This window comes from Taudactylus pleione, unplaced genomic scaffold (assembly GCF_031769625.1).
Source record: "Taudactylus pleione unplaced genomic scaffold, aTauple2 ptg001373l, whole genome shotgun sequence".
Taxonomy (NCBI): domain Eukaryota; kingdom Metazoa; phylum Chordata; class Amphibia; order Anura; family Myobatrachidae; genus Taudactylus; species Taudactylus pleione.
This window is the reverse complement of record NW_028285773.1, coordinates 89423-112624: the sequence shown is the minus strand read 5'-3', so window position 1 is coordinate 112624 and position 23202 is coordinate 89423. Positions and strand designations below refer to the sequence as shown.

General features: G+C 55.7%; 1 protein-coding gene across 1 annotated transcript in view; it reads right to left on the bottom strand.

Annotated features, from left to right (window-relative positions):
• LOC148442978 (uncharacterized) overlaps positions 1 to 22983 on the bottom strand; it is a 31935-nt gene extending 8952 nt beyond the window's left edge. The window contains exon 1 of the mRNA XM_088463434.1: positions 22878 to 22983. The gene's annotated coding sequence lies outside the window, so the exon portion shown is untranslated. The remainder of the gene's footprint in view (positions 1 to 22877) is intronic.
• Positions 22984 to 23202: the final 219 nt, after the last annotated feature.

Below are 23202 nucleotides of genomic sequence, written 5' to 3'. Positions count from 1 at the left end.
ATGAGTTACAACATGGATGACGGTGGAGAATGTGTTACTAAAGGGGTGAGCAGGGGTAATGTGTTTTACTATAGAGGTGAGGGAGTGGAATGTGTTAGTACATAGGTGAGGGAGGGTAATGTCTTACTATGGCAATGATGCATAACTATTAGAGATGTGCGGGTTCGGATTTACTCGGTTCTTTTTGCCACATTACCGCAAGTTCGGATTAGTTTGGATTTATCTTATTGGCTATCAAAAACACGTCACAGCCGGATAGCCAATATCATGCCGTTTTTAAAATCCGAGTAAAACCGATCCGCACATTTAGGATTAATGTGTTACTGGAGAGGTCTGTTTCCATCTTGGAAATGGAAACAGTAAATAGCTACCTGAGCAAAACTGGGTACATCTGCTAGTGTCTTTCCGCTGAGTCCAGAACGAGGCAAAACATTATCTTCTGTGCCAAGATGTCCGTGAAAGATGACATTTTGCCTCGTTCTGAGATTTGATTTTGGGGGGATGATCCGATCCATAACCGAACCCCTCATCTCTAATATTTATCTTTGATATCCTGAGTATATCTTGTAATCGGACAGAATAAGAATTACAATTGTAATGCAGCTATTACTATGTGTATCATAATTATCCTTCTGTATTTTCATCATTGTAATATGTGACCTCTTACAGGGAAACTAATTGTCTCAAACCCTTATTCGGGTCCAAGAACCAAGAGCTTGCACTCACATTCCTGACTGATTTGCCATTTCAGAGGGCGTTTAATAATATGTGAACTTTTGCATTACAATTTATAGTCTTAAAAAATGACTGTAAGACAGAATTTCTATCTGCTATAAATATTGCAAAATATAGTTAGTATATACGATATATATATATGATGACCAGGGCCCTATCTGTGTGGAGTTTGTATATTCTCCCGGTGTTTATATAAGGGTTTCCTGTGGCTGTTCTGGTTTCTTCCCACATACCAAAAACATACTGCTATTTTATAAATGTACCCCATGGCACTGTTTCCCACCTCCATTCCTCAGTGGCCCGACAGTGCATGTTTTATGGATCTCCTAGATGGTGCACAGGTGTATTAATTACTGGCTCACACAAAAGGTGCAAATTATTTCACTTGTGATACTGAAAATATCTGTAAAACATGCGCTGATGAGGTTCCTGTGTACTGGAGATGGGACTCAAAACCTTAGTGTGTATACATTCTGAGAGAGGGAATGTAGAGTGCAAGCTCCAATTAGGCAGTAAACTGATGACAGTGACAAATAATCTATTTGTACAGTAACACATTACTTTATACACTGTACTTATGAATAAAACAATAATAATCACGCAGAAAAAAAGCAGAGGGGGGACCTGCTGAGAACCCCAAAGAGGCAGCCGAAGCGCCGACACACATTGAAACAGCAGAGGGGGACCTGCTGAGAACCCCAAAGAGGCGGCCGAAGCGCCGACACACATTGAAACAGCAGAGGGGGACCTGCTGAGAACCCCTAAGAGGAGGCCAAAGCGCCGACAAACATTGAAACAGCAGAGGGGGACCTGCTGAGAACCCCTAAGAGGCGGCCAAAGCGCCGACAAACATTGAAACAGCAGAGGGGGACCTGCTGAGAACCCCTAAGAGGCGGCCGTAGCGCCGACAAACACTGAAACAGCAGAGGGGGACCTGCTGAGAACCCCTAAGAGGCGCCCGAAGCGCCGACACACACTGAAACAGCAGAGGGGGACCTGCTGAGAACCCCTAAGAGGCGGCCGAAGCGCCGACACACATTGAAACAGCAGAGGGGGACCTGCTGAGAACCCCTAAGAGGCGGCCGTAGCGCCGACAAACAATGAAACAGCAGAGGGGGACCTGCTGAGAACCCCTAAGAGGCGGCCGAAGAGACAACAAACATTGAAACAGCAGAGGGGGACCTGCTGAGAACCCCTAAGAGGCGGCCGAAGCGCCGACAAACATTGAAACAGCAGAGGGGGACCTGCTGAGAACCCCTAAGAGGCGGCCGAAGCGCCGACAAACATTGAAACAGCAGAGGGGGACCTGCTGAGAACCCCTAAGAGGCGGCCGAAGCGCCGACAAACATTGAAACAGCAGAGGGGGACCTGCTGAGAACCCCTAAGAGGCGGCCGAAGCGCCGACAAACATTGAAACAGCAGAGGGGGACCTGCTGAGAACCCCTAAGAGGCGGCCGAAGCGCCGACAAACATTGAAACAGCAGAGGGGGACCTGCTGAGAACCCCTAAGAGGCGGCCGAAGCGCCGACAAACATTGAAACAGCAGAGGGGGACCTGCTGAGAACCCCTAAGAGGCGGCCGAAGCGCCGACAAACATTGAAACAGCAGAGGGGGACCTGCTGAGAACCCCTAAGAGGCGGCCGAAGCGCCGACAAACATTGAAACAGCAGAGGGGGACCTGCTGAGAACCCCTAAGAGGCGGCCGAAGCGCCGACAAACATTGAAACAGCAGAGGGGGACCTGCTGAGAACCCCTAAGAGGCGGCCGAAGCGCCGACAAACATTGAAACAGCAGAGGGGGACCTGCTGAGAACCCCTAAGAGGCGGCCGAAGCGCCGACAAACATTGAAACAGCAGAGGGGGACCTGCTGAGAACCCCTAAGAGGCGGCCGAAGCGCCGACAAACATTGAAACAGCAGAGGGGGACCTGCTGAGAACCCCTAAGAGGCGTCCGTAGCGCCGACAAACATTGAAACAGCAGAGGGGGACCTGCTGAGAACCCCTAAGAGGCGGCCGAAGCGCCGACAAACATTGAAACAGCAGAGGGGGACCTGCTGAGAACCCCTAAGAGGCGGCCGTAGCGCCGACAAACATTGAAACAGCAGAGGGGGACCTGCTGAGAACCCCGAAGAGGCGGCTGAAGCGCCGACAAACATTGAAACAGCAGAGGGGGACCTGCTGAGAACCCCTAAGAGGCGGCCGTAGCGCCGACAAACAATGAAACAGCAGAGGGGGACCTGCTGAGAACCCCTAAGAGGCGGCCGTAGCGCCGACAAACAATGAAACAGCAGAGGGGGACCTGCTGAGAACCCCTAAGAGGCGGCCGAAGAGCCGACAAACATTGAAACAGCAGAGGGGGACCTGCTGAGAACCCCTAAGAGGCGTCCGTAGCGCCGACAAACATTGAAACAGCAGAGGGGGACCTGCTGAGAACCCCTAAGAGGCGTCCGTAGCGCCGACAAACATTGAAACAGCAGAGGGGGACCTGCTGAGAACCCCTAAGAGGCGGCCGTAGCGCCGACAAACATTGAAACAGCAGAGGGGGACCTGCTGAGAACCCCTAAGAGGCGGCCGAAACGCCGACAAACATTGAAACAGCAGAGGGTGACCTGCTGAGAACCCCTAAGAGGCGGCCGAAGCGCCGACAAACATTGAAACAGCAGAGGGGGACCTGCTGAGAACCCCTAAGAGGCGGCCGAAGCGCCGACAAACATTGAAACAGCAGAGGGGGACCTGCTGAGAACCCCTAAGAGGCGGCCGAAGCGCCGACAAACATTGAAACAGCAGAGGGGGACCTGCTGAGAACCCCTAAGAGGCGGCCGAAGCGCCGACAAACATTGAAACAGCAGAGGGGGACCTGCTGAGAACCCCTAAGAGGCGGCCGTAGCGCCGACAAACATTGAAACAGCAGAGGGGGACCTGCTGAGAACCCCTAAGAGGCGGCCGTAGCGCCGACAAACATTGAAACAGCAGAGGGGGACCTGCTGAGAACCCCTAAGAGGCGGCCGTAGCGCCGACAAACAATGAAACAGCAGAGGGGGACCTGCTGAGAACCCCTAAGAGGCGGCCGAAGCGCCGACAAACATTGAAACAGCAGAGGGGGACCTGCTGAGAACCCCTAAGAGGCGGCCGAAGCGCCGACAAACATTGAAACAGCAGAGGGGGACCTGCTGAGAACCCCTAAGAGGCGGCCGAAGCGCCGACAAACATTGAAACAGCAGAGGGGGACCTGCTGAGAACCCCTAAGAGGCGGCCGAAGCGCCGACAAACATTGAAACAGCAGAGGGGGACCTGCTGAGAACCCCTAAGAGGCGGCCGTAGCGCCGACAAACATTGAAACAGCAGAGGGGGACCTGCTGAGAACCCCTAAGAGGCGGCCGAAGCGCCGACAAACATTGAAACAGCAGAGGGGGACCTGCTGAGAACCCCTAAGAGGCGGCCGAAGCGCCGACAAACATTGAAACAGCAGAGGGGGACCTGCTGAGAACCCCTAAGAGGCGGCCGAAGCGCCGACAAACATTGAAACAGCAGAGGGGGACCTGCTGAGAACCCCTAAGAGGCGGCCGAAGCGCCGACAAACATTGAAACAGCAGAGGGGGACCTGCTGAGAACCCCTAAGAGGCGGCCGAAGCGCCGACAAACATTGAAACAGCAGAGGGGGACCTGCTGAGAACCCGTAAGAGGCGGCCGAAGCGCCGACAAACATTGAAACAGCAGAGGGGGACCTGCTGAGAACCCCTAAGAGGCGTCCGTAGCGCCGACAAACATTGAAACAGCAGAGGGGGACCTGCTGAGAACCCCTAAGAGGCGGCCGAAGCGCCGACAAACATTGAAACAGCAGAGGGGGACCTGCTGAGAACCCCTAAGAGGCGGCCGTAGCGCCGACAAACATTGAAACAGCAGAGGGGGACCTGCTGAGAACCCCTAAGAGGCGGCCGAAGCGCCGACAAACATTGAAACAGCAGAGGGGGACCTGCTGAGAACCCCTAAGAGGCGGCCGTAGCGCCGACAAACAATGAAACAGCAGAGGGGGACCTGCTGAGAACCCCTAAGAGGCGGCCGAAGAGCCGACAAACAATGAAACAGCAGAGGGGGACCTGCTGAGAACCCCTAAGAGGCGTCCGTAGCGCCGACAAACATTGAAACAGCAGAGGGGGACCTGCTGAGAACCCCTAAGAGGCGTCCGTAGCGCCGACAAACATTGAAACAGCAGAGGGGGACCTGCTGAGAACCCCTAAGAGGCGTCCGTAGCGCCGACAAACATTGAAACAGCAGAGGGGGACCTGCTGAGAACCCCTAAGAGGCGGCCGTAGCGCCGACAAACATTGAAACAGCAGAGGGGGACCTGCTGAGAACCCCTAAGAGGCGGCCGAAACGCCGACAAACATTGAAACAGCAGAGGGGGACCTGCTGAGAACCCCTAAGAGGCGGCCGAAGCGCCGACAAACATTGAAACAGCAGAGGGGGACCTGCTGAGAACCCCTAAGAGGCGGCCGAAGCGCCGACAAACATTGAAACAGCAGAGGGGGACCTGCTGAGAACCCCTAAGAGGCGGCCGAAGCGCCGACAAACATTGAAACAGCAGAGGGGGACCTGCTGAGAACCCCTAAGAGGCGGCCGTAGCGCCGACAAACATTGAAACAGCAGAGGGGGACCTGCTGAGAACCCCTAAGAGGCGGCCGAAGCGCCGACAAACATTGAAGCAGCAGAGGGGGACCTGCTGAGAACCCCTAAGAGGCGGCCGAAGCGCCGACAAACATTGAAACAGCAGAGGGGGACCTGCTGAGAACCCCTAAGAGGCGGCCAAAGCGCCGACAAACATTGAAACAGCAGAGGGGGACCTGCTGAGAACCCCTAAGAGGCGGCCGAAGCGCCGACAAACATTGAAACAGCAGAGGGGGACCTGCTGAGAACCCCTAAGAGGCGGCCGAAGCGCCGACAAACATTGAAACAGCAGAGGGGGACCTGCTGAGAACCCCTAAGAGGCGGCCGAAGCGCCGACAAACATTGAAACAGCAGAGGGGGACCTGCTGAGAACCCCTAAGAGGCGGACGAAGCGCCGACAAACATTGAAACAGCAGAGGGGGACCTGCTGAGAACCCCTAAGAGGCGGCCGAAGCGCCGACAAACATTGAAACAGCAGAGGGGGACCTGCTGAGAACCCCTAAGAGGCGGCCGAAGCGCCGACAAACATTGAAACAGCAGAGGGGGACCTGCTGAGAACCCCTAAGAGGCGGCCGAAGCGCCGACAAACATTGAAACAGCAGAGGGGGACCTGCTGAGAACCCCTAAGAGGCGGCCGAAGCGCCGACAAACATTGAAACAGCAGAGGGGGACCTGCTGAGAACCCCTAAGAGGCGGCCGTAGCGCCGACAAACATTGAAACAGCAGAGGGGGACCTGCTGAGAACCCCTAAGAGGCGGCCGTAGCGCCGACAAACATTGAAACAGCAGAGGGGGACCTGCTGAGAACCCCTAAGAGGCGGCCGAAGCGCCGACAAACATTGAAACAACAGAGGGGGACCTGCTGAGAACCCCTAAGAGGCGGCCGAAGCGCCGACAAACATTGAAACAGCAGAGGGGGACCTGCTGAGAACCCCTAAGAGGCGTCCGAAGCGCCGACAAACATTGAAACAGCAGAGGGGGACCTGCTGAGAACCCCTAAGAGGCGTCCGAAGCGCCGACAAACATTGAAACAGCAGAGGGGTACCTGCTGAGAACCCCTAAGAGGCGTCCGAAGCGCCGACAAACATTGAAACAGCAGAAGGGGACCTGCTGAGAACCCCTAAGAGGCGTCCGAAGCGCCGACAAACATTGAAACAGCAGAAGGGGACCTGCTGAGAACCCCTAAGAGGCGTCCGAAGCGCCGACAAACATTGAAACAGCAGAGGGGGACCTGCTGAGAACCCCTAAGAGGCGGCCGTAGCGCCGACAAACATTGAAACAGCAGAGGGGGACCTGCTGAGAACCCCTAAGAGGCGGCCGCAGCACCGACAAACATTGAAACAGCAGAGGGGGACCTGCTGAGAACCCCTAAGAGGCGGCCGCAGCGCCGACAAACATTGAAACAGCAGAGGGGGACCTGCTGAGAACCCCTAAGAGGCGGCCGTAGCGCCGACAAACAATGAAACAGCAGAGGAGGACCTGCTGAGAACCCCTAAGAGGCGGCCGAAGCGCCGACAAACATTGAAACAGCAGAGGGGGACCTGCTGAGAACCCCTAAGAGGCGGCCGAAGCGCCGACAAACATTGAAACAGCAGAGGGGGACCTGCTGAGAACCCCTAAGAGGCGGCCGAAGCGCCGACAAACATTGAAACAGCAGAGGGGGACCTGCTGAGAACCCCTAAGAGGCGGCCGAAGCGCCGACAAACATTGAAACAGCAGAGTGGGACCTGCTGAGAACCCCTAAGAGGCGGCCGTAGCGCCGACAAACATTGAAACAGCAGAGGGGGACCTGCTGAGAACCCCTAAGAGGCGGCCGAAGCGCCGACAAACATTGAAACAGCAGAGGGGGACCTGCTGAGAACCCCTAAGAGGCGGCCGAAGCGCCGACAAACATTGAAACAGCAGAGGGGGACCTGCTGAGAGCCCCTAAGAGGCGGCCGAAGCGCCGACAAACATTGAAACAGCAGAGGGGGACCTGCTGAGAACCCCTAAGAGGCGGCCGAAGCGCCGACAAACATTGAAACAGCAGAGGGGGACCTGCTGAGAACCCCTAAGAGGCGGCCGAAGCGCCGACAAACATTGAAACAGCAGAGGGGGACCTGCTGAGAACCCCGAAGAGGCGGCTGAAGCGCCGACAAACATTGAAACAGCAGAGGGGGACCTGCTGAGAACCTCTAAAAGGCGGCTGAAGCGCCGACAAACATTGAAACAGCAGAGGGGGACCTGCTGAGAACCCCTAAGAGGCGGCCGTAGCGCCGACAAACAATGAAACAGCAGAGGGGGACCTGCTGAGAACCCCTAAGAGGCGGCCGTAGCGCCGACAAACAATGAAACAGCAGAGGGGGACCTGCTGAGAACCCCTAAGAGGCGGCCGAAGAGCCGACAAACATTGAAACAGCAGAGGGGGACCTGCTGAGAACCCCTAAGAGGCGTCCGTAGCGCCGACAAACATTGAAACAGCAGAGGGGGACCTGCTGAGAACCCCTAAGAGGCGTCCGTAATGCCGACAAACATTGAAACAGCAGAGGGGGACCTGCTGAGAACCCCTAAGAGGCGGCCGTAGCGCCGACAAACATTGAAACAGCAGAGGGGGACCTGCTGAGAACCCCTAAGAGGCGGCCGAAACGCCGACAAACATTGAAACAGCAGAGGGTGACCTGCTGAGAACCCCTAAGAGGCGGCCGAAGCGCCGACAAACATTGAAACAGCAGAGGGTGACCTGCTGAGAACCCCTAAGAGGCGGCCGAAGCGCCGACAAACATTGAAACAGCAGAGGGGGACCTGCTGAGAACCCCTAAGAGGCGGCCGAAGCGCCGACAAACATTGAAACAGCAGAGGGGGACCTGCTGAGAACCCCTAAGAGGCGGCCGAAGCGCCGACAAACATTGAAACAGCAGAGGGGGACCTGCTGAGAACCCCTAAGAGGCGGCCGTAGCGCCGACAAACATTGAAACAGCAGAGGGGGACCTGCTGAGAACCCCTAAGAGGCGGCCGTAGCGCCGACAAACATTGAAACAGCAGAGGGGGACCTGCTGAGAACCCCTAAGAGGCGGCCGAAGCGCCAACAAACATTGAAGCAGCAGAGGGGGACCTGCTGAGAACCCCTAAGAGGCGGCCGAAGCGCCGACAAACATTGAAACAGCAGAGGGGGACCTGCTGAGAACCCCTAAGAGGCGGCCAAAGCGCCGACAAACATTGAAACAGCAGAGGGGGACCTGCTGAGAACCCCTAAGAGGCGGCCGAAGCGCCGACAAACATTGAAACAGCAGAGGGGGACCTGCTGAGAACCCCTAAGAGGCGGCCGAAGCGCCGACAAACATTGAAACAGCAGAGGGGGACCTGCTGAGAACCCCTAAGAGGCGGCCGAAGCGCCGACAAACATTGAAACAGCAGAGGGGGACCTGCTGAGAACCCCTAAGAGGCGGCCGAAGCGCCGACAAACATTGAAACAGCAGAGGGGGACCTGCTGAGAACCCCTAAGAGGCGGCCGAAGCGCCGACAAACATTGAAACAGCAGAGGGGGACCTGCTGAGAACCCCTAAGAGGCGGACGAAGCGCCGACAAACATTGAAACAGCAGAGGGGGACCTGCTGAGAACCCCTAAGAGGCGGCCGAAGCGCCGACAAACATTGAAACAGCAGAGGGGGACCTGCTGAGAACCCCTAAGAGGCGGCCGAAGCGCCGACAAACATTGAAACAGCAGAGGGGGACCTGCTGAGAACCCCTAAGAGGCGGCCGAAGCGCCGACAAACATTGAAACAGCAGAGGGGGACCTGCTGAGAACCCCTAAGAGGCGGCCGAAGCGCCGACAAACATTGAAACAGCAGAGGGGGACCTGCTGAGAACCCCTAAGAGGCGGCCGTAGCGCCGACAAACATTGAAACAGCAGAGGGGGACCTGCTGAGAACCCCTAAGAGGCGGCCGTAGCGCCGACAAACATTGAAACAGCAGAGGGGGACCTGCTGAGAACCCCTAAGAGGCGGCCGAAGCGCCGACAAACATTGAAACAACAGAGGGGGACCTGCTGAGAACCCCTAAGAGGCGGCCGAAGCGCCGACAAACATTGAAACAGCAGAGGGGGACCTGCTGAGAACCCCTAAGAGGCGTCCGAAGCGCCGACAAACATTGAAACAGCAGAGGGGGACCTGCTGAGAACCCCTAAGAGGCGTCCGAAGCGCCGACAAACATTGAAACAGCAGAGGGGTACCTGCTGAGAACCCCTAAGAGGCGTCCGAAGCGCCGACAAACATTGAAACAGCAGAAGGGGACCTGCTGAGAACCCCTAAGAGGCGTCCGAAGCGCCGACAAACATTGAAACAGCAGAAGGGGACCTGCTGAGAACCCCTAAGAGGCGTCCGAAGCGCCGACAAACATTGAAACAGCAGAGGGGGACCTGCTGAGAACCCCTAAGAGGCGGCCGTAGCGCCGACAAACATTGAAACAGCAGAGGGGGACCTGCTGAGAACCCCTAAGAGGCGGCCGCAGCGCCGACAAACATTGAAACAGCAGAGGGGGACCTGCTGAGAACCCCTAAGAGGCGGCCGCAGCGCCGACAAACATTGAAACAGCAGAGGGGGACCTGCTGAGAACCCCTAAGAGGCGGCCGTAGCGCCGACAAACAATGAAACAGCAGAGGAGGACCTGCTGAGAACCCCTAAGAGGCGGCCGAAGCGCCGACAAACATTGAAACAGCAGAGGGGGACCTGCTGAGAACCCCTAAGAGGCGGCCGAAGCGCCGACAAACATTGAAACAGCAGAGGGGGACCTGCTGAGAACCCCTAAGAGGCGGCCGAAGCGCCGACAAACATTGAAACAGCAGAGGGGGACCTGCTGAGAACCCCTAAGAGGCGGCCGAAGCGCCGACAAACATTGAAACAGCAGAGGGGGACCTGCTGAGAACCCCGAAGAGGCGGCTGAAGCGCCGACAAACATTGAAACAGCAGAGGGGGACCTGCTGAGAACCTCTAAAAGGCGGCTGAAGCGCCGACAAACATTGAAACAGCAGAGGGGGACCTGCTGAGAACCCCTAAGAGGCGGCCGTAGCGCCGACAAACAATGAAACAGCAGAGGGGGACCTGCTGAGAACCCCTAAGAGGCGGCCGTAGCGCCGACAAACAATGAAACAGCAGAGGGGGACCTGCTGAGAACCCCTAAGAGGCGGCCGAAGAGCCGACAAACATTGAAACAGCAGAGGGGGACCTGCTGAGAACCCCTAAGAGGCGTCCGTAGCGCCGACAAACATTGAAACAGCAGAGGGGGACCTGCTGAGAACCCCTAAGAGGCGTCCGTAGCGCCGACAAACATTGAAACAGCAGAGGGGGACCTGCTGAGAACCCCTAAGACCGTAGCGCCGAAAAACATTGAAACAGCAGAGGGGGACCTGCTGAGAACCCCTAAGAGGCGGCCGAAGAGCCGACAAACATTGAAACAGCAGAGGGGGACCTGCTGAGAACCCCTAAGAGGCGGCCGAAACGCCGACAAACATTGAAACAGCAGAGGGGGACATGCTGAGAACCCCTAAGAGGCGGCCGAAGCGCCGACAAACATTGAAACAGCAGAGGGGGACCTGCTGAGAACCCCTAAGAGGCGGCCGAAGCGCCGACAAACATTGAAACAGCAGAGGGGGACCTGCTGAGAACCCCTAAGAGGCGGCCGTAGCGCCGACAAACATTGAAACAGCAGAGGGGGACCTGCTGAGAACCCCTAAGAGGGAGGCCGAAGCGCCGACAAACATTGAAACAGCAGAGGGGGACCTGCTGAGAACCCCTAAGAGGCGGCCGAAGCGCCGACAAACATTGAAACAGCAGAGGGGGACCTGCTGAGAACCCCTAAGAGGCGGCCGAAGCGCCGACAAACATTGAAACAGCAGAGGGGGACCTGCTGAGAACCCCTAAGAGGGCGGCCGAAGCGCCGACAAACATTGAAACAGCAGAGGGGGACCTGCTGAGAACCCCTAAGAGGCGCCGAAGCGCCGACAAACATTGAAACAGCAGAGGGGGACCTGCTGAGAACCCCTAAGAGGCGGCCGAAGCGCCGACAAACATTGAAACAGCAGAGGGGGACCTGCTGAGAACCCCTAAGAGGCGGCCGTAGCGCCGACAAACATTGAAACAGCAGAGGGGGACCTGCTGAGAACCCCTAAGAGGCGGCCGTAGCGCCGACAAACATTGAAACAGCAGAGGGGGACCTGCTGAGAACCCCTAAGAGGCGGCCGAAGCGCCGACAAACATTGAAACAGCAGAGGGGGACCTGCTGAGAACCCCTAAGAGACGGCCGAAGCGCCGACAAACATTGAAACAGCAGAGGGGGACCTGCTGAGAACCCCTAAGAGGCGGCCGAAGCGCCGACAAACATTGAAACAGCAGAGGGGGACCTGCTGAGAACCCCTAAGAGGCGGCAGAAGCGCCGACAAACATTGAAACAGCAGAGGGGGACCTGCTGAGAACCCCTAAGAGGCGGCCGAAGCGTCGAAAACATTGAAACAGCAGAGGGGACCTGCTGAGCACCCCTAAGAGGCGGCCGTAGCGCCGACAAACATTGAAACAGCAGAGGGGGACCTGCTGAGAACCCCTAAGAGGCGGCCGTAGCGCCGACAAACATTGAAACAGCAGAGGGGGACCTGCTGAGAACCCCTAAGAGGCGGCCGTAGCGCCGACAAACATTGAACAGCAGAGGGGACCTGCTGAGAACCCTAAGGGCGGCCGTAGCGCCGACAAACATTGAAACAGCAGAGGGGGACCTGCTGAGAACCCCTAAGAGGCGGCCGTAGCGCCGACAAACATTGAAACAGCAGAGGGGGACCTGCTGGGAACCCCTAAGAGGCGGCCGAAGCGCCGACAACATTGAACAGCAGAGGGGGACCTGCTGGGAACCCCTAAGAGGCGGCCGAAGCGCCGACCCACATTGAAACAGCAGAGGGGGACCTGCTGGGAACCCCTAAGAGGCATCCATAGCGCCGACAAACATTGAAACAGCAGAGGGGGACTGCTGAGAACCCCTAAGAGGCGGCCGAAGCGCCGACAAACATTGAAACAGCAGAGGGGGACCTGCTGAGAACCCCTAAGAGGCGGCCGAAGCGCCGACAAACATTGAAACAGCAGAGGGGGACCTGCTGAGAACCCCTAAGAGGCGTCCGTAGCGCCGACAAACATTGAAACAGCAGAGGGGGGACCTGCTGAGAACCCCTAAGAGGCGGCCGTAGCGCCGACAAACATTGAAACAGCAGAGGGGGACCTGCTGAGAACCCCTAAGAGGCGGCCGAAACGCCGACAAACATTGAAACAGCAGAGGGGACCTGCTGAGAACCCCTAAGAGGCGGCCGAAGCACCGACAAACATTGAAACAGCAGAGGGGGACCTGCTGAGAAACCCTAAGAGGCGGCCGAAGCGCCGACAAACATTGAAACAGCAGAGGGGGACCTGCTGAGAACCCCTAAGAGGCGGCCGAAGCGCCGACAAACATTGAAACAGCAGAGGGGGACCTGCTGAGAACCCCTAAGAGGCGGCCGTAGCGCCGACAAACATTGAAACAGCAGAGGGGGACCTGCTGAGAACCCCTAAGAGGCGGCCGTAGCGCCGACAAACAATGAAACAGCAGAGGGGGACCTGCTGAGAACCCCTAAGAGGCGGCCGAAGCGCCGACAAACATTGAAACAGCAGAGGGGGACCTGCTGAGAACCCCTAAGAGGCGGCCGAAGCGCCGACAAACATTGAAGCAGCAGAGGGGGACCTGCTGAGAACCCCTAAGAGGCGGCCGAAGCGCCGACAAACATTGAAACAGCAGAGGGGGACCTGCTGAGAACCCCTAAGAGGCGGCCGAAGCGCCGACAAACATTGAAACAGCAGAGGGGGACCTGCTGAGAACCCCTAAGAGGCGGCCGAAGCACCGACAAACATTGAAACAGCAGAGGGGACCTGCTGAGAACCCCTAAGAGGCGGCCGAAGCGCCGACAAACATTGAAACAGCAGAGGGGGACCTGCTGAGAACCCCTAAGAGGCGGCCGAAGCGCCGACAAACATTGAAACAGTAGAGGGGGACCTGCTGAGAACCCCTAAGAGGCGGCCGAAGCGCCGACAAACATTGAAACAGCAGAGGGGGACCTGCTGAGAACCCCTAAGAGGCGGACGAAGCGCCGACAAACATTGAAAACAGCAGAGGGGGACCTGCTGAGAACCCCTAAGAGGCGGCCGAAGCGCCGACAAACATTGAAACAGCAGAGGGGGGACCTGCTGAGAACCCCTAAGAGGCGGCCGAAGCGCCGACAAACATTGAAACAGCAGAGGGGGACCTGCTGAGAACCCCTAGAGGCGGCCGAAGCGCCGACAAACATTGAAACAGCAGAGGGGGACCTGCTGAGAACCCCTAAGAGGCGGCCGTAGCGCCGACAAACATTGAAACAGCAGAGGGGGACCTGCTGAGAACCCCTAAGAGGCGGCCGTAGCGCCGACAAACATTGAAACAGCAGAGGGGGACCTGCTGAGAACCCCTAAGAGGCGGCCGAAGCGCCGACAAACATTGAAACAGCAGAGGGGGACCTGCTGAGAACCCCTAAGAGGCGGCCGAAGCGCCGACAAACATTGAAACAGCAGAGGGGGACCTGCTGAGAACCCCTAAGAGGTGGCCGAAGCGCCGACAAACATTGAAACAGCAGAGGGGGACCTGCTGAGAACCCCTAAGAGGCGGCCGAAGCGCCGACAAACATTGAAACAGCAGAGGGGGACCTGCTGAGAACCCCTAAGAGGCGGCCGAAGCGCCGACAAACATTGAAACAGCAGAGGGGGACCTGCTGAGAACCCCTAAGAGGCGTCCGAAGCGCCGACAAACATTGAAACAGCAGAGGGGTACCTGCTGAGAACCCCTAAGAGGCGTCCGAAGCGCCGCAAACATTGAAACAGCAGAAGGGGACCTGCTGAGAACCCCTAAGAGGCGTCCGAAGCGCCGACAAACATTGAAACAGCAGAAGGGACCTGCTGAGAACCCCTAAGAGGCGTCCGAAGCGCCGACATACATTGAAACAGCAGAGGGGGACCTGCTGAGAACCCCTAAGAGGCGGCCGTAGCGCCGACAAACATTGAAACAGCAGAGGGGGACCTGCTGAGAACCCCTAAGAGGCGGCCGCAGCGCCGACAAACATTGAAACAGCAGAGGGGGACCTGCTGAGAACCCCTAAGAGGCGGCCGTAGCGCCGACAAACATTGAAACAGCAGAGGGGGACCTGCTGAGAACCCCTAAGAGGCGGCCGTAGCGCCGACAAACAATGAAACAGCAGAGGAGGACCTGCTGAGAACCCCTAAGAGGCGGCCGAAGAGCCGACAAACATTGAAACAGCAGAGGGGGACCTGCTGAGAACCCCTAAGAGGCGGCCGAAGCGCCGACAAACATTGAAACAGCAGAGGGGGACCTGCTGAGAACCCCTAAGAGGCGGCCGAAGCGCCGACAAACATTGAAACAGCAGAGGGGGACCTGCTGAGAACCCCTAAGAGGCGGCCGAAGCGCCGACAAACATTGAAACAGCAGAGGGGGACCTGCTGAGAACCCCTAAGAGGCGGCCGAAGCGCCGACAAACATTGAAACAGCAGAGTGGGACCTGCTGAGAACCCCTAAGAGGCGGCCGTAGCGCCGACAAACATTGAAACAGCAGAGGGGGACCTGCTGAGAACCCCTAAGAGGCGGCCGAAGCGCCGACAAACATTGAAACAGCAGAGGGGACCTGCTGAGGAAACCCCTAAGAGGCGTCCGTAGCGCCGACAAACATTGAAACAGCAGAGGGGGACCTGCTGAGAACCCCTAAGAGGCGGCCGAAGCGCCGACAAACATTGAAACAGCAGAGGGGGACCTGCTGAGAACCCCTAAAAGGCGGCCGTAGCGCCGACAAACATTGAAACAGCAGAGGGGGACCTGCTGAGAACCCCTAAGAGGCGGCCGAAGCGCCGACAAACATTGAAACAGCAGAGGGGGACCTGCTGAGAACCCCTAAGAGGCGGCCGTAGCGCCGAAAAACATTGAAACAGCAGAGGGGGACCTGCTGAGAACCCCTAAGAGGCGGCCGAAGAGCCGACAAACATTGAAACAGCAGAGGGGGACCTGCTGATAACCCCTAAGAGGCGGCCGAAACGCCGACAAACATTGAAACAGCAGAGGGGGACATGCTGAGAACCCCTAAGAGGCGCCGAAGCGCCGACAAACATTGAAACAGCAGAGGGGGACCTGCTGAGAACCCCTAAGAGGCGGCCGAAGCGCCGACAAACATTGAAACAGCAGAGGGGGACCTGCTGAGAACCCCTAAGAGGCGGCCGTAGCGCCGACAAACATTGAAACAGCAGAGGGGGACCTGCTGAGAACCCCTAAGAGGAGGCCGAAGCGCCGACAAACATTGAAACAGCAGAGGGGGACCTGCTGAGAACCCCTAAGAGGCGGCCGAAGCGCCGACAAACATTGAACAGCAGAGGGGGACCTGCTGAGAACCCCTAAGAGGCGGCCGAAGCGCCGACAAACATTGAAACAGCAGAGGGGGACCTGCTGAGAACCCCTAAGAGGCGGCCGAAGCGCCGACAAACATTGAAACAGCAGAGGGGGACCTGCTGAGAACCCCTAAGAGGCGGCCGAAGCGCCGACAAACATTGAAACAGCAGAGGGGGACCTGCTGAGAACCCCTAAGAGGCGGCCGAAGCGCCGACAAACATTGAAACAGCAGAGGGGGACCTGCTGAGAACCCCTAAGAGGCGGCCGTAGCGCCGACAAACATTGAAACAGCAGAGGGGGACCTGCTGAGAACCCCTAAGAGGGCGGCCGTAGCGCCGACAAACATTGAAACAGCAGAGGGGGGACCTGCTGAGAACCCCTAAGAGGCGGCCGAAGCGCCGACAAACATTGAAACAGCAGAGGGGGACCTGCTGAGAACCCCTAAGAGACGGCCGAAGCGCCGACAAACATTGAAACAGCAGAGGGGGACCTGCTGAGAACCCCTAAGAGGCGGCCGAAGCGCCGACAAACATTGAAACAGCAGAGGGGGACCTGCTGAGAACCCCTAAGAGGCGGCAGAAGCGCCGACAAACATTGAAACAGCAGAGGGGGACCTGCTGAGAACCCCTAAGAGGCGGCCGAAGCGTCGAAAACATTGAAACAGCAGAGGGGGACCTGCTGAGCACCCCTAAGAGGCGGCCGTAGCGCCGACAAACATTGAAACAGCAGAGGGGGACCTGCTGAGAACCCCTAAGAGGCGGCCGTAGCGCCGACAAACATTGAAACAGCAGAGGGGGACCTGCTGAGAACCCCTAAGAGGCGGCCGTAGCGCCGACAAACATTGAAACAGCAGAGGGGACCTGCTGAGAACCCCTAAGAGGCGGCCGTAGCGCCGACAAACATTGAAACAGCAGAGGGGGACCTGCTGAGAACCCCTAAGAGGCGGCCGTAGCGCCGACAAACATTGAAACAGCAGAGGGGGACCTGCTGGGAACCCCTAAGAGGCGGCCGAAGCGCCGACAAACATTGAAACAGCAGAGGGGGACCTGCTGGGAACCCCTAAGAGGCGGCCGAAGCGCCGACCCACATTGAAACAGCAGAGGGGGACCTGCTGGGAACCCCTAAGAGGCATCCATAGCGCCGACAAACATTGAAACAGCAGAGGGGGACCTGCTGAGAACCCCTAAGAGGCGGCCGAAGCGCCGACAAACATTGAAACAGCAGAGGGGGACCTGCTGAGAACCCCTAAGAGGCGGCCGAAGCGCCGACAAACATTGAAACAGCAGAGGGGGACCTGCTGAGAACCCCTAAGAGGCGGCCGAAGCGCCGACAAACATTGAAACAGCAGAGGGGGACCTGCTGAGAACCCCTAAGAGGCGGCCGAAGCGCAGACAAACATTGAAACAGCAGAGGGGGACCTGCTGAGAAACCCTAAGAGGCGGCCGAAGCGCCGACAAACATTGAAACAGCAGAGGGGGACCTGCTGAGAACCCCTAAGAGGCGGCCGAAGCGCCGACAAACATTGAAACAGCAGAGGGGGACCTGCTGAGAACCCCTAAGAGGCGGCCGAAGCGCCGACAAACATTGAAACAGCAGAGTGGGACCTGCTGAGAACCCCTAAGAGGCGGCCGTAGCGCCGACAAACATTGAAACAGCAGAGGGGGACCTGCTGAGAACCCCTAAGAGGCGGCCGAAGCGCCGACAAACATTGAAACAGCAGAGGGGGACCTGCTGAGAACCCCTAAGAGGCGGCCGAAGCGCCGACAAACATTGAAACAGCAGAGGGGGACCTGCTGAGAACCCCTAAGAGGCGGCCGAAGCGCCGACAAACATTGAAACAGCAGAGGGGGACCTGCTGAGAACCCCTAAGAGGCGGCCGAAGCGCCGACAAACATTGAAACAGCAGAGGGGGACCTGCTGAGAACCCCTAAGAGGCGGCCGAAGCGCCGACAAACATTGAAACAGCAGAGGGGGACCTGCTGAGAACCCCTAAGAGGCGGCCGAAGCGCCGACAAACATTGAAACAGCAGAGGGGGACCTGCTGAGAACCCCTAAGAGGCGGCCGAAGCGCCGACAAACATTGAAACAGCAGAGGGGGACCTGCTGAGAACCCCTAAGAGGCGGCCGAAGCGCCGACAAACATTGAAACAGCAGAGGGGGACCTGCTGAGAACCCCTAAGAGGCGGCCGAAGCGCCGACAAACATTGAAACAGCAGAGGGGGACCTGCTGAGAACCCCTAAGAGGCGGCCGAAGCGCCGACAAACATTGAAACAGCAGAGGGGGACCTGCTGAGAACCCCTAAGAGGCGGCCGAAGCGCCGACAAACATTGAAACAGCAGAGGGGGACCTGCTGAGAACCCCTAAGAGGCGGCCGAAGCGCCGACAAACATTGAAACAGCAGAGGGGGACCTGCTGAGAACCCCTAAGAGGCGGCCGAAGCGCCGACAAACATTGAAACAGCAGAGGGGGACCTGCTGAGAACCCCTAAGAGGCGGCCGAAGCGCCGACAAACATTGAAACAGCAGAGGGGGACCTGCTGAGAACCTCTAAGAGGCGGCCGTAGCGCCGACAAACATTGAAACAGCAGAGGGGGACCTGCTGAGAACACCTAAGAGGCGGCCGTAGCGCCGACAAACATTGAAACAGCAGAGGGGGACCTGCTGAGAACCCCTAAGAGGCGGCCGAAGCGCCGACAAACATTGAAACAGCAGAGGGGGACCTGCTGAGAACCCCTAAGAGGCGGCCGAAGCGCCGACAAACATTGAAACAGCAGAGGGGGACCTGCTGAGAACCCCTAAGAGGCGGCCGAAGCGCCGACAAACATTGAAACAGCAGAGGGGGACCTGTTGAGAACCCCTAAGAGGCGGCCGAAGCGTCGACAAACATTGAAACAGCAGAGGGGGACCTGCTGAGAACCCCTAAGAGGCGGCCGTAGCGCCGACAAACATTGAAACAGCAGAGGGGGACCTGCTGAGAACCCCTAAGAGGCGGCCGTAGCGCAGACAAACATTGAAACAGCAGAGGGGGACCTGCTGAGAACCCCTAAGAGGCGGCCGTAGCGCCGACAAACATTGAAACAGCAGAGGGGGACCTGCTGAGAACCCCTAAGAGGAGGCCGTAGCGCCGACAAACATTGAAACAGCAGAGGGGGACCTGCTGAGAACCCCTAAGAGGCGGCCGTAGCGCCGACAAACATTGAAACAGCAGAGGGGGACCTGCTGAGAACCCCTAAGAGGCGGCCGAAGCGCCGACAAACATTGAAACAGCAGAGGGGGACCTGCTGGGAACCCCTAAGAGGCGGCCGAAGCGCCGACCCACATTGAAACAGCAGAGGGGGACCTGCTGGGAACCCCTAAGAGGCGGCCGAAGCGCCGACCCACATTGAATCAGCAGAGGGGGACCTGCTGGGAACCCCTAAGAGGCGGCCGAAGCGCCGACCCACATTGAATCAGCAGAGGGGGACCTGCTGGGAACCCCTAAGAGGCGGCCGAAGCGCCGACCCACATTGAATCAGCAGAGGGGGACCTGCTGGTAACCCCTAAGAGGCGGCCGAAGCGCCGACCCACATTGAATCAGCAGAGGGGGACCTGCTGGGAACCCCTAAGAGGCGGCCGAAGCGCCGACCCACATTGAAACAGCAGAGGGGGACCTGCTGGGAACCCCTAAGAGGCGGCCGAAGCGCCGACCCACATTGAAACAGCAGAGGGGGACCTGCTGGGAATCCCTAAGAGGCGGCCGAAGCGCCGACACACATTGAAACAGCAGAGGGGGACCTGCTGGGAACCCCTAAGAGGCGGCCGAAGCGCCGACACACATTGAAACAGCAGACCTGCTGAGAATAGAGGCCAAAATATGATAATTCTGTCAATGTCCCAATATTTATGCACCTGACTGTATATTACAAAATTCTCCGGTGTACATCCCTTTGTCCCAATTTAAGATGATTACCAGCTGTATAACTTCATTTATTTGGGGAAATAATGCTCAACGTATAGCTTATAAGACACTGTCGACCTCGAGGGGAAGGTGGACTAGCGTTGCCTGATTTATATCTTTACTACCTAGCAGCTCAGATGTCCCAGATGAGGGAGTGAGTTACTCCGGTGGATCGGGGAGATCTTCCCTTGGCTCTCCTTGCAAAAGCGGGCCTGAAGCTTTCCCCCTTACAATTTTTGTTGGCTTGTACACCTCTCTCACGGTGTCCACCATTGCTGCAACAGGCTCGTAGAGTGTGGCTGGCCGGGAGAAGCTATTGGGTGAGACTCCAATTGATCTATGTTCCCCACTTTGGGATAATCTCTCTATTTCTGAGGTCAGGGGATTACAGGGTAGAGAGGCTTCGAGGTCATATGAAGTGGTAGCTATTGGGCAGCTGTACCAAGATGGGGTTCTTTATTCATTTACGTATTTGTCCTCCAAATATGGTCTCCCAGCTCACTTCTTTTATAGATACCTCCAGATTCAACATGCTCTCTGTGCAGTGGAGGGATGCAGTTCCTAACTTTAGTGAAGCCCCAAAGCGCCTATTGGTGCGTACTCTGCCCTCTAGTAGAACAGTTTCGGTAGGCTATTCCTTACTTTTGTCTTCTGGGGGAGGAGGGAGTTTGGCTGGCCTTAGAGCCCGTTGGGACAATGATCTGGGTACTGTCTGATGATGACTGGAAGATTGTTATCGGGTCTCCTCAGGTGGCTACGGCATATACAATATTTCAGCAGATACAATTGTATATTCTGCAAAGGGTTCATTGGACCCCACTTACACTTTTTGAGTTTGGAGGTTCTGCCGTGGACTCCTGTCCCAAGCGCCTTGCTCCGTCTGCTGATTTCTGGCATCTCCTCTGGTCATGCCCCTGTATTGCTTTGTTTTGGACTAGTGTGGTTACTGGTGTGCGAGATACGGGTATTCATGTACCTCTATTAACTCCACGTATCTGTTTATTTGGCCTGGACTTGGAGGATTCACTCTCTGGTTCCCATAAATTATATGTCAATAACCTTTTAATTGTGGCAAGGGTTTGTATTCCCCTCATGTGGATGGCCCCTGATCCGCCCACCTTTGCATCCTGGGTCGCCTTGGTTAATTTTACAACATCCCATGAACGCTATTTGTATCAGAAACGTGGCTGTCCGAGTAAATTTAATAAAGTCTGGTCTTTGTGGCAGAGATCCCGTCACGCCCTCTCTAATTAATAGTGATTATGATTTATTAGTTTTTGTGTTTGGAGTGCCTCGTCAGCCGTTTATTTATAAGTGCTTTTCACACAGTATTTTTGTAAGTCATACATGCAAGAGTGATAATGTAAAAATTGAGTGATTGTAATTGTTCACCCTCTGCTTTAAAGTATGTACTATAGAAATATTATTTAGATGTTTGCCGGAATGTCAGATACTCTGCTACTGTACTGATTTGTATGTAATGCTGTACAATACTGATCGTTTATTTCTTTATTATATGTACTTTGTTTTTCTTTTCTATTGATAAAAGAAAATTTATTAAAAATATTTGTTTAAAAAAAAAAAAAAAAAAGCACATTGAGGCAAGAAAATCCCTCAAGTATTTCCCAGAAGGTACAAAAACTTGTACCTTCTCACTGAACCATCCCTGCAACTGTGTTTATTTTATTAAAGACAGATGCATGCATCATGGATCTCCCCGTGCGTGCATCAGTCTATTTTTTTTTTAACAAATGACGCAGCTCGAACGCATGATGCACCGCATACTGAAAAGCACAGCACGATCAGCATACGACGGATAATATGGGCTGCACATCTGATCATACGATACATTTTAAGAGTAGCGGGAGCGCGCATCGCATCGTATCCTACCTTAAAAACTACACGATTTCCACACGATTCATCGTACGACGTGTCGCATATCGGGCAATCGGCTTGAAATCGCACTAGAGTATGGCCAGCTTTACATTAAGGATGACCTATGAGTAATCTCCTGTACACACAGTACGATAACATGTCAGATTTCAATGATAACGATCCTATCGTTATTGTTAAAATCTGACAGTTTCTGGGCCCTGCTAACGACCATACGATGGACGATGCGCGTCCACATATGTTAGTTGACGACGAACTACCGTCGTCTGTGCAAGCAGGCAGACCTGGCCGATATCGACCAGGTAAGCCTGTTTACTATAGGGACCAGTGATTGTTGATCGGGGGTCATTATAGTAGTGGAGGGTCTGCTGCATGTGCTGGATGCCCGACCCAGCACATGCAGAACATTCAGACGATCGTCTGATCGTTATCTGATCGTTGCTGTCGTACCGTGTGTACGCAGCATAGCAATTAGAATGTAACACAATGTAACATTGTATATCCTCAAAATCTAAACATATAGGCCCTCATTCAGAGGCGGTCGGAGGATGCAAGCGGTCGTTCAGAAACTGGGTGGCCACTTGCATCCTGACCGGCCGCCTGTTTCGGTCGTTAGGCTGTGGGTTTACACCCACAGCTCTAATGACCGCTAGGGTAATGACTATCGGGGCTTACGACGAGACCCTAGGGTAGGGTCTCACTTGTCATAAGCCCCGGAGAGCTTCTGGCTCTGTCAGAGCCGGAAGCTCTCCACTGACATCACTAGTAGACCGTACGGCCGCCTCTGAATGAAGCCCATAATCTCTGCCAGTATATAAAATATTCAGTTTAAAGGCATTTGGTGTATTCTTTCATCAGGACAATATATGCCCACGAACTGTGTTATGCACTACATAAGGAAAAGAAAAACAATTATTATAGTTCATGCTACCAGACTCTTACAAGCTGAATAGGCTACCTATTACAATAGGTTTATTCCTATTAGTGTGTACTAAGTGCAGGGGCGGATTGGAAAACTTAAGTGACCCTGGAAAATTTTCATAAAGTGGCACACGTTGGCTAACAGTGATAGCAACCAGCACTATTCACTACTTGCATGGACGGGCCTACACCAAGTAGAGCCAGGGGGTGAAATGTCTGAAGGAAAAAAAATTAACTATTTTTTGTGTGTACTAAATAAAAATACACCTTAATTGTATTGTGGTTTCTCTGCAACGGGGGAACCTCTGAAGAATAGATCCTTCTTGGACTGGCAGTGTCGGTATTCACTATCCATGCAGGTGTTCAAATGGTGCGGAAGCCGCCCGATTGCCTAGGAATAAAGCCAACATCATCATCATGCAATAGCGATTCAACCAGATAATCCCACAATAACAGAAGTTTTGGGGCAGGGCAAAATGTGAGTTTCTCTGATCTAACAATTTTATATTAATAAAATATATTTGCTAATTTGGTGCCATTTGTATATATGGTTTTAAGAATTGATGTTTTAATGAAGATTATTGACCCGCCG